Raw genomic sequence first — 12,957 nt, forward strand, 5'->3', positions numbered from 1 at the left:
AAAGGGATGGACACTGGGAAGAGGTAACTATGGGGAGGAAGTGGGAGGGGAGCTGATGCATTGTGGTAAACTGTGGTCAATGACATGAGACAAAGTGTATGTGAACTGCTGTATGGATCCATTGTGGTAAACTGTGGTCAATGACATGAGACAAAGTGTATGTGAACTGCTGTATGGAAAGTGAATTTGCTCTGTAAATCTTCACCCAAATCACAATAAAAAAAAAAGAGAGAGAGAAATAAAATAAAATAAAATGCTAATACTAGAGTATGTATTTATGTTAGTTTTATAGAATAACATATTGCAGCATTTACCTTGAATGAGTCAAGTTCTCCAAGATTCAGAAGTAAATTGAAAGACATGCACAGATCACTGCTGTTTATTAAGAGGACATTTATAAAATTTAAGAGAAAATTTTGAAAACAGAACAAAACACATTCTGCCAAATACTGATTATTAAGCAGTTCACCATTGTAGAAGCATTAGAAACAAGTAAATGACAGAAGTGCTCCAGAAGTATCACTGAGTGCCAAAGATTAATTTCACAAAACCACATACTACACCATCGACACACTTGAATCTTGGATGAAAAGAATGGCAAAAGTATTTTCATATAGATTTTCCTTCTTAAATAATGTGAATATACTTGATGAAGAATGCATGAAGGTATCCAAGAAATTATTGTAGGCTTACCTCAATGACTTAAATACAAACTTTTTATGGAAAAATATGACTATTTTATTCTTACATGAGAACTAAGATTACAGATTCAGGAAGAACAAATTTTAGTCATGTATCTTCCATAACAGAAAATAAAATACAATGTGTATTTCCCAATGTTGAAATTGCTTTATGCATATTCCTAACTTTAATGATCACAAACTGCACAACATAACATCCATTTTCATCCCTAAAGAGACTCAAAAACCTTCAGCATACAATGATTCAAGAAAGACTTGACTTGTTATCCTTACTCTATATGGAAGCATGTATTGTTTGGCAGCCAATTGTGAAAAATCATTGAAGAATTTATAAGAGCAAAGAATAGAAAGAAATATGTTTAACTATAACACATTAGAGATAAAGAATTTATCTAAAAATGAAATAATTTGTTGTAATATTTGTTTTCTAATTAAATTTTTTTTATGAAAAAAGAAAGAAATCAAATGACATATTTCATCAGGCAAATCTGCTACAAAAGATCTTTTTTAAGTGTTAAAAAACAAAGATGTTGCTTTGAGGACTAAGGTGCGCCTGACCAGAGCTATGGTATTTTCAATAACTTCAAATATATGTGAAGGCTGGGCAATGATAAGGAAGACAGAAGAAGAATTGGTGCATTTTAATTATGGTGTTGGCCATGGTGAATATACTATGTACTGCCAGAAGAACTAAGAAATCTGTCTCAGAAGAAGTATATCCAGAATGTTCCTCAGAAGCGAGGATGGGGAGACTTCATCTTATGTCCTTTGCACATGTTCAGGAGGGACCAGTCCCGACAGAAAGACGTCACACCTAGTAGAAGAAGGTCAGTGAATGAGACGATGACCTACCAGGAGATGGACTGGCAGTGCCTGTAACATGGGCTCAAACACAGCAATGACTGTAAGGATGGTAAAGGATCAGGCAGTTTTTCGTTCTGTGGTACAAAGGGTCGCTATGAGTCAGAACTGACTCAACGGCACCTAACAACTAAAGCATGTGCCACACACTATGCTAAGCATGATACATACATTATTTAAATCTTAACAATAGTTACATGAGAATGGTGTTTATATTTCCACTTTAAGAATGAGGAAACTAAGATTCAAATACCCTAAGTATCTTGCCCATAAAAAGTGGCAGGTGTGTCTGATTTTCAAATTGATTAAAGTGTTACTCTTTATAGTCACTGGTATAATTGGATGAACAAGTGTGTGGATAGTGAAATGTTGAATGAGAAACTATCCTGAGTACTGCAGAGGAGCACAATATTAAGCTAAAGCTTCCTGTTACATCTTAAAGGCTAGCAATTTCTATGTATAGCATAAAAGACTTCTACCCCTTAAACAGAAGCCAATTGCCTTGCCTCACAAGGTGGCTGTAAGAATTAAATGAGACAATCAGGTCTGAAAAGCACGTAACATATTTTCATAGTCCTTCCTTCTCCTACTGTTTCTAATAATCCAGTTGCTGATCTTTTTTCAAGAACCAATTGTAGCAATCACCCACTCCAGGATAAGAATTAAATGTATCTAACATTCCCAGGCTGTGCCACCCACTGGGGTTCTAGGCGCTGGAGACAGTCAGCAGTTGAATGAATAAGCACAGTTTGACTGGATCCCTTACCCCTGCCCTCTAGACAACAATTAGCGTCTGAACCATGGTTGAAAGGATACCTCCACTCCTAAACTACCCAAAGCCGGTTATTTAATCTCAGATTAATTTATATTCCTATTAACCAATTCTAGTGTCCCCCATTAACAAATATATTTTGAGTACCTATTATGTTCTGGGAACTGTTCTAAGCAATGGGGATACAGCATATGAAAGCCAAAGTCCTTGCCCTTACAAAACTTCCATTCTAGTAAAGGAGACTAACAGAAGAAAGAAACATCTATAATTTCAGGCAGTAGTAAGTGCTGTGAAGAGAAAGGAAGTAAGATAAGGATTCAGTGACCAGTGAGGGGCTAGGGGAGTATTTTACAAAGGATGGCCAGGGATAATACTTTTGAGCAGACACCTGAAGGAATGAAGCAGCAAGCCATGCAGAGAATTGGGAAAAGAGCATTCCAGGCGTATAGAAGAGCAAGTATAAAAATCTTGAGATGAGAAGTAATTTAGCATGTCTGAAGCATGACAGGAAGCCATTGGAGAATTTCTGGCAGAGAAGTGAAAATATTCTGATTTACTTTTAAAAGATTACTCTACCTGCTGTATAGAGAATATATTGTAGGAGGGCAAGAGCAAAAGAGGTATATAGTAGGTCAATAAATAGTTGTGAATAATCAGTAAATGTTGTAATGTAGTTTTAAAGGTTTGCTGTACTTACTAAAAAGCAATGTGTATGTTTCATACCATTTCTTCTCACCAATTCGCCTCAATCTCATATCATACAGAGAAGATAAGCCATTTTTCCTTAAGTTTTTGGTATTGCAGTAAGAAATGAATATCATAGTCCATTCATATAATTAGTCAAATTCTGAGGTTCTTCTGAAAACTCAAGAGTTAGAACCTTGAGCCTTCCTCATCATAACCTCTTAAACATAAAATTAGCTTACTTAATTAAAAGTTCCAAACATCACACACTTTTTAAAGTGTTACTGGTAAAACGTTTTCCTTTGGCATATGCACTCCAAATAGATCTAACCTTAATCATTTTTCAAGTTTTAATCTCCACATGCTTGGCATATCCTGATAACACTGACAGGTTAAAAGCAACATTCCGTTGTATGCATGGTGATTACTTGCAATTAACCTTAATTTAGGCTGAAAGTAAACTATCAGCTGCCATCAAGTAACATTTCTAAATTTATTAGATAAATATCTCCAGAGAACTTCAAATTAAAAAGCAACAAAAAGAAAATCTGCAACATTTCAGAGTTTTTTTTTAACAATACTTTACATTAGTAGACCTGGGTTTAAACCCTGGCTTTAAAACTTAAGTTTTTGACCTTGAGTAAGTCATTCAACCTTCCCTGGACTCATTTACTCATCTATAACATAACTCTCCAGGAAGGCATTCAGAAATGTTATGTTGTTTGTTGTTGTTATGTGCCGTTGAGTCGGCCCCGACTCATAGCGACCTCTCTATGGAAGTAGATTGCCCCATCTTCCTTCTGAGAAAGTTCAAACCCACCAGCCTTCTGGTTAGCAATCAAGTGCCTTAGGTACTATGCTACCAGAGCTCCCGACTAAATAAAGTACATAAAGAGTTTAGCACAATGGTTGGCATATGGGAGAGCCTATTGTACTAGGAATTTCTAACAGTTAAACCATCTTGAAGTTTTAAGGTTTTAAAGCCTTAGTATTATTCACAAATATTTTTATTTAAAAAATATATTTTCTAGGAAAGTAAATTATATTTTTACTCCAATAATGACTTTGCTTTAGGAGTCATTGCTACATTTACCAAGAATTAAGATATGTTGTTGTTGTTATGTGCCATAGAGTCAGCCCCGACTCGTAGCAACCCCTCCTTGGGTTGCCAAGGCAGTATCACTACAGAAGTAGGATTGCCCAACCTTCCTTCCAAGGAGTGGCTAGTGGGTTTGAACCGCCAGCCTTCTGGTTAGCAGTCAAGTGCCTTAGTCACTACGCTACCAGAGCTCCTAGAATTAAGATATAGGCCCTATTTAAAAAGACACAGGAATGAGTAACTTACCACCCTGATTATGCCTTATTCTAGGAGGCCTAGGGTAGTGCAAATTACTAACAGGTTGACAGTTTAAATCCACCCTGAGGCACCTCAAAAGACAGGCCTGGTGATCTGGTTCTGAAAACGCTATGGAAAAGTTCTACTCTGTACACATGGGGTCACTCTGAGTCATAACTGACCCAAGGGCAACTAACAACAGACCTCAGTTGGGTGCTCAAATGCTTTCAGAATTTTATTCACTCCTAATTAGTAACTTCTCATTTTCCAAATTCATGCATCTCTCTTTCCCTCTCAACATAGGAAAATGCCATAATGAATGAGCTTCCTACTTACTCCTTTCAACTCTATCCTCTCTAGTCCTGAAGCTTTCTGCAGGGCAACTTAATAATGTAGTCAACAATTTGATATCCTGTGCCAAACTAATAGATTTGCTCTTATCCCAGTACCTGCAGTCAGCATTCTCTTCACAGCAGCTATCCTGCTCTCAGTTTTGTTCTTTTCCTCCAGCTCCTAGAAAGTGAGGGGCAATTAGCACTAACCAGCAAGTAGCCTAATTACCCAGTGAGAGGCAATGTCTTCCCCTTAGTTAATCTGCATGGGGTAACTGGGATCTGACCAAAGCTTTATTTGAATTTGTGTTTGGGTTATTTGACTTCATTTCTTCTTCATTATCCTGCCTGAGACTATATGTATGTACTAAAAACATTCATAAATGATTACTTTTGGAATACAAATGACACTTCTAGAGAAAAACTCAGAAATGTACAACATTTATTAATTAGGATAACTTACATAACAAATAATAGGAATTGCATAATACAGACATGGAATATTCTGCAACCATTAAAAAGGATTTTGTAAAATAATATTTATTGAAGTAGAAAAATCTTTATAATTGAAGAGGCAGGCTTTAAAATAGCAGGATAATGTATTATTTTTGTGCAGAAAATTTACATACATGCATGGACAAAATACTAGAAAGAAAGAAATAAAAATACTAAGAATGCTGTCTTTGTGTTATGGAATGAGATTGTTTTTTCCTCAGCACTTTTTTTTTCCCAAAAAAAATTTCTGTATTAAGCTTATATTCATTTGTAAATATTTAAAAAGACAATGGATTCTGGTTTAAAGAAGAGAAGAAATCAGACCCTGGGAAACAGCTATGTTTAAGTGTTTGAAAGAAGAGGGATCAACATCTCAGGCTGTAATTTCAAGAGCTAATGTTTCCTGCTGGACTGATAAAGCCTGGTGGAACCCCTGAGACTATGTATGGCCCCTAGCTGCCCTTAGGTCTGGAATTGAACCTACTCCTGTGGCTTCCAGCCAAACAAAAGACAGGTGTATGAGCTGAACATTTATATTAGGTAGACACACTCCTGGGAAAGATGAATCATGGGAGAATATAAGGGCTGTGTATGCACAGGGTGACAGCTCAGGGGACAGGAGTGCATGAGAGGGAAGGTCACAGGGAAGAAATGGCTATGGGGAGGAAGTGCGAGGAAAGCTGTTGCATTGTGGGAGATTATAGTCAATGTCATAAGACAAAGTATACGTGAACTGCTGTATGGAAGATGAACTAGCTCTGTAAAATCACAGTAAAATTAAAAAAAAAAAAAAGGGCTAATGTTCCCTCTCACCAGTTTCATGCTTTTAGATCTGTTTTAGCTTCTTAGCTACCTATCAAAAAATACTACAATAACTACTTAGCCTTACACATCTAGGTTAAAAAAAAAAAAAAAGGAGGAAAACACACAAATGAATTTGGGAAATCAAAACATAGCCCCAAACTAATATTTCTTAGAGCTGTGGTGGTTTCATGAACAAATGTTGGCCATAGACATAACAGAATCTTTGAGAACTAAAAGTCCTTTAGTTTAATACAGTTTAGGTAAGAAATCTCCTTGGGTCCAAGGAAGTACTTCTGAAATTGCGTTAATCCTTCTAGGTTAAACTAAGTACCATTGGTAAATGATTGTTACAGGGCACTAAATGTGTCTGCAGAATTGAAGGAATATTCCATTCTACCCTAAAACGGATTAGAAGTAACCAAAGGAACGATTGAGCTAACACATTTTACATTTTGGCCACAACTCTAAAAGCATGACAATCATTAAAAGAAAAAGAAAAAAGAAAACAAAAAGATCTGATACAAGGGATTTAACTTATAGTCAGTACTCACACACACTACTAACAAATGTTGTTGTTGTTGTTAGGTACTGTCAAGTCAGCTCTGACTCATAGTGACCCTACGTACAACAGAATGAAACACTGCCCGGTCCTGTGCCAGCCTCACAATTCTTGCTAAACCTGAACCCACAGTTGCAGCCACTGTGTCAATCCATCTTCTTAAGGACCTTTCCTTTTTCATTGACCTGTCACATTACCAACCATGATATTCCTCTCCAGGGAATGGTCCCTTCTGACATGACCAAAGTCGGTGAGATGAAGTCTGGCTGTTCTCGCTTCCAAGGAGCTTTCCTGCTGTACTTTTTTTATATTTTATTTTAAGAGCTTGTTTTACATTCAACCTAACACGTACATTTAGTTTTACTCCCCATTATGTCAACCCTAACCCAGTCTCCTCCCCTCCCTACCCCATAACCCTCCCCTTGTGCCCCTCATATTTATGCACTCCTGTTTGTCCTGCATTTCCCCAGTTTGAATGTTGGTCCTCTGGTGTCCCATGGTCTATTGCTCTGAGAGATGTATTACCATAGAGTATATGGGTTTGTCATCCTGGGTTGAGTGGTCTGCACGTACATCTTGTTAATTATTGGGCTGAGATCCCATCCCTGGGAGTGAGTTTTATTCCAGGCCCAGAATGTATTCCAGAGCCATAGTATTGGGAGTCTTACCAGATTTCATCTGACCAGTAATTCTGGTCATCATTTAGTTTTTGGGTTTTGTTCCATGTTTTCCCTCCCACTCTATCCAGGATCTCCAGATTTGATCCTTTCCTAAGTGGTTGGCATTGGTAGCCGGGCACCATCTAGTTCTTCTGGTCTCGAGGGCCATCGTGTCCTAGGGTTGATTGCTTCCAAATGCCCTGTTTTGTGTGTGTGTGTGTGTTCTTCTTCACTTCCAATGCTAGACCATTAGCTGCATCTTAGATGGCTGCCTGAAAGCTTTTAAGACCCCAGTCGCTACTCACCAATGCAGGATGTGGAGCAACACTTCTATGTATTTGGTTGTGCCAATTGAGCCTGGTGTCCCCCAGTACTATGGTCCTGAGGTAGTAGATCTATTGGATCTCTCTCCCATAGTATCGGGATGTCTGTGAGGGATTACTCTGTGTCTGTCTTCTATTGTTTCTGTAAGGACTGCAGGTATTTTGTATTACTGGTGGCTGTATAAGATTAGCCTCAGCTGAATCTATCCTTGGTCTAGAGTATACCTCTGTTCACTGACCCCCATCTGATCATCTCAGGAGTTTATGTGTTTATCTCTATAGCTTAGTGTTTGTTGTTAATGGCAATGTGGTATTGTGGACACATTGGTTGGTATTGGCATCTGTTGTCTATCTCGTATGTGCACAATTCAGTGTCTTCTCATTTCCCAATGTTATTATGGTGGTTATATATCCTTCCTGTATATCCCTCCCCCTACCCATGTCAGCGTGTAAACCCCAACTAACCCGAAATTAATCCCTCCCCTCAGCTGCACTTCTTCCAGGACAGATTTGTTCATTCTTCTGGCAGTCCGTGGTACTTTCAGTATTCTTTGCCAACACCACAGCTCAAAAGCATCAACTCTTCTTTGGTCTTCCTTATTCACTGTTCAGCTCTCATATGCATATGAGGCAATTGAAAATACCATGGCTTGGGTTAGGTGCACCTTGGTCTTCAAGGAGACATCTCTGCTCTTCAGCACTTTAAAGAGATCACTTCTCTTTGGAATGGGTATAAATATGGATCTCTTCCAGTCAATTGGCCAGGAAGCTGTCTTCCAAATTGCTTGGCACAGACAAGTGAGTGCCTCCAGCACGCATCCATTTCTTGAAACATCTCAAGGGGTATTCCATCAATTCATGGAGCCTTTGCCAGTTCCTTCAGTGAAGCTTCAACTTCTTCCTTCAATACCATTGGTTCTTGATCATATGCCACCTCCTGAAATAGATGAACATCAACCAATTCTTTTTGGTACAGTGACTCTGTGTGTTCTTCCCATCTTCTTTTGCTGTTTCCTGCATCATGCAATATTTTGCCCATAGAATCTTTCAATATTGCCATTTGAGGCTTGAATTTTTTCTTCAGTTCTTTCAGCTTGAGAAATGTCGAACATGTTCTTCCCTTTTGGTTTTCTAATTCCAGGTCTTTGCACATTTCATTATAATAACTGACTGTCTTCTTGAGCTGCTCTTTGAAATCATCTATTAAGCTCTTTTATCTTGTCATTTCTTCCATTTGCTTTAGCTATTCTCCATTCAGGACAAGTTTCAAAGTCTCTTCTGACATCTATTGTGGTCTTTTCTTCCTTTCCTATCTTTTTAATGACCTTTTGCTTTTTTCATGGATGATGTTCTTGATGTCACCCCACAATTCCTCTGGTTTTCACTAATTAGTGTTCAATGCATCAAATCTAGCCTTTAGATGGTCTCTAAATTAAGGAGAGATATAATCAAGGTCATATTTTGGCTCTCATGGACTTGTTTTGTCTTCAGTTTCAACTTGAACTTGCATATGAGCAGTTAATGTTCTGTTCCACAGTCAGCTCCTGGCCTTGCTTTTTTGTTGTTGTTGTTGTTTGCCGTTGAGTCGGCCCCGACTCATAGCGACCCCTCCTTGGGTTTCCGAGGCAGTATCACTACGGAAGTAGCATTGCCCAAGCTTCCTTCCAAGGAGTGGCTGGTGGGTTTGAACCGCCAGCCTTCTGGTGAGCAGTCAAGTGCCTTAGGCACTATGCTACCAGAGCGGCCTTGTTTTAGCTGAAGGTATTGAGCTTCTCCATTGCCTCTTTCCACAGATGTAGTCAATCTGATTCCTGTGTACTTCATCTGGTCAAGTCTATGTGTATAGCTGCCATTTATCTTGTTGCAAAAAGATATTTGCAATGAATAAATCATTGGTCTTGCAAAATTCTATCAGGCAATCTCCAGTGTTATTTCTATCACCAAGGCCATATTTTCCAACCACTGGTGATTCTTCTTTGTTTCCAACTTTTGCATTCTAATCACCAGTGATAATCAACACATCTTGATTGCACATTCGGTCAATTTCAAACTGCAGAAGTTGATAAAAATCTTCGATTCCCTCATTTTTGGTTTTGGTGGTTGGTGCATAAATTTGAATAACAGTAGTATTAACTGGTCTTTCTTGTAGGCTTATGGATATTATACTATCACTGACAGCATTGTACTTCAGGATAGATCTTGAAACATTCTTTGTGATGATGAATGCCACACTATTCCTCTTCAATTTGTCATTCCCCGCATAGTAGATTATATGGTTGTCTGATTCAAAATGGCCAAAAACAGTCCATTTCAACTCACTAATGCCTAGGATATAGATCTTTATGCCTTCCATTTCATTTTTGAGACCTCCGAATTTTCCTAGATTCATACTTCATACATTCCATGTTCCAATTATTAATGGATGTCTGCAGTTGTTTCTTCCCATTTTGAGTGTGCCACATCAGCAACAAAGGTCTTGAAAGCTTTGCTCCATCCACATCATTAAGGTCAGTTCTACTTTGAGGAGCCAGTACTTCCTCAGCTGCATTTTGAGTGCTTTCTAACCTGAGGGGCTCACCTTCCGGCACTATATTGGACAATGTTTCAGGGCTATTCATAAAGTTTTCCAGTAATATATCAGACAATGTTTCACTATTATATATAAGGTTTCACTGGCCAATTATTTGAGAAATGGATGGCCCCTTCCTTCTTCTGAGTCTGTGTTAGTTAGTTATACTAACAAATAGCTATTATGAAATACTGAACCATGAAAGGGGGAAAAAAAAACCTGACAAACTTAACAGAATTTAAATACAGTCACATGGGTCTATTGATGAATAAAACACAAAAACAGTCATTTCTTAAAATACTATGTATGTTAGGCAACAGGGAATTAGGCAAAAAGGAAAAACTGAAGTGTTCTTTTCATGTAAATTAGAAAACAATAGTGAAAATAAAGTCCAAAAGTTTTTGAAAAGAGACTTTATTTCTAGATTTTATCAGCAAACTTTTTAAAGTGTAGCTCATTTGAATAAATACTTTGAGAAGCACCTGCTTTGAACATTCTTCCCACCTTGTCAAGTTAATAACTGTTAACAATTATGCAAAAATCAAAATTACTTTTCAGGATCTGACTGCAGATATTTCTTACAACCCTTTCATTGCCAAATTATTTTTTATTTGTAAGATTTTGTAGATGTGTCTTTTCACTAATGGAATGCATGCTGAAGTGTTATGTGTTTTTGAATTTTTATTAGGTATGATGGATTTTGATAAATATTATGAGTGACACACAAGTCCAAATGGACTCTGGTGTAGGCTAGGTGGGATGAGGCATGGAAAAAATATCTCTTCCACTATTACTTAATCCTGAACATTGCACCTTCCCAATAACACACAGGAAACAGTAAAAATACTTACAAGCCTTATCCACTGTATAGAAGCTCAAAGGCAAAAGTTTTACACAATCATTCGTCAAGGATGCACACAATACGGCACTGACAAACTTCCTTCTGTTTTACAGTTGTACAATTCCCTGTCCCAGCACCAGCACATATTATACGTGGGAAAAAAGCCTCCCAAGAAATCTCACAAGCTGATGGAAAATGTTAAGTGGTACTTATATGTAACTCAGCTCATGAAAGAGATAACTTAACTTTCATGACTTTAAAACCCGGGCTTATGTGATCCTGAAGTAAACATTAAAGCGTTGTCTGCAATCAGAAGGAACTAGGGAATGCTAGAAAATGGGTATCTATCAATTGCCTTAAACATCAAAAACCAAACTCACTGTCATCAAGTTGTTTCCAACTCATAGCAACCCCCACTGGGCTTCCAAGGTAGTAAATCTTTACGGAAGTAGACTGCCCGATCTTTGTTCCATGGAGCGGCTGCTGGGTTTGAACCACCAACCTTCTTGTTAGCAGCCAAATGCCTTAGGCACTGCACCACCAGAGCTCCAGTTACCTTAACTGTGCCCAAACGTATTCTCACTGTGAAAAGAACAACTCGTAATGATATAAGCTCCTCAAGGGCAGGGATTTTTATCTGTTTTGTTCACTATAGCATCCCTAGAATCTAGAACAGTGGTAGACAATAAACAAACCAAATCAAACCCACTGCTATTGAGTCAATTTTGACGCATAGTGATAACCCTGTTAGGTTTCTGAAGTAGTAGATCTTTACATAAGTAGACTGGCCTATTTTCCTTCCACAGATCAGCTAGTGGGTTTGAACCACCAGCCTTCTGGTTAGCAGTCAAATGCCTTGGGCACTGTGCCACCAGAGCTCCTTAAACACTCAATAAATATTTTAATGAATGAATGAATCAGGGACCATTCCTGGTGTAGATTAGGAGCCAGCCCAAATTCACTTCCTGTACCAATATTTAATCTCCTACCAACTAGAGAAGCTGGCACTGAACGACTAAGAAAATAAGAAGTTAACTGTACTATAATGTACACATTTGAGTAAAAGGAGTGACAAAAATTATGTTGTTTTATTCTTGAGGAGTTCTGACCCTATTAATTTTGAAATTAATGTTTTTAACAAAACTGGCTGTTATTAAGGGAAGACATGATAATATTATGGGGTCCTAACATTTCATTTATTTCCATCTTCTTAAATCCTCTAAGAAAAAACAAGGGCTAATGTACAGGTGCTACTTCCTTCAGACACTGCTGTATCACTTGAGGCACTTGTCCCAACATGTGCCTGGCAGTGCGAACAAATGGAAGAGATTAATGATCTGTTTGGTGTTTCCACCTTGTCCATCTAGCTTCAAATTAACAGCACTGAGCGAGTGAGTCAGCATCTGGTTTTCCAAGAGCTAGTGCATCACTCCCAAAGCAAAAAGGAAAAAGTTCACACTTCACAGGCTTGAATCAATGCCAGAAGATTTCAAGTTGCCTTAAGGTTTCCAAGACTACCTGATGATCTTTGGCTCCCTGGATACCAAGGCAAAGACAGATCTGAAAGCTTCAGAAAAACAGGTGGGCTGTTGTGATAGTTGGAGCTGTGTGTCAACTTGGCTGGACCCCAGTTCTGTGTGGTTGTTCCCATGATGGGATCTGATGACTGTGTTCTGAGTAGCAAATCTGTTCAAGGGGAGTTTTTCTCTAGGGGTGTAGCCTGCTTCCAGGATATCCAGGGACATCCTGGGAAGAGAGACATTCTTCTGTGGATTAGGATTCTGCTGTGCTGCCTACAACTGTCTGTGAATGAGCAGTCCACCGTTCGGCCTGGAGATCTTGGATTCGTCATACTTTGGAGTCAAGAGCCAGTGTACTACCTGCCAGCCTTGAGCTTTTTGGCCCCTGCAGTTGTGGGAGCTAGGAAAAGCCTTTAGCCTGACGTGTGCTCCAAGGACTTTGGACTTTTGGACTTACTAGCTTACTGGCTTCTATACATTTGTGAGCCATTTTCCTAAAAT

The sequence above is a fragment of the Orycteropus afer genome, unplaced genomic scaffold, assembly GCF_000298275.1.
Source record: "Orycteropus afer afer isolate SDZICR_OR568_19922 unplaced genomic scaffold, OryAfe1.0 scaffold00318, whole genome shotgun sequence".
NCBI lineage: Eukaryota > Metazoa > Chordata > Mammalia > Tubulidentata > Orycteropodidae > Orycteropus > Orycteropus afer.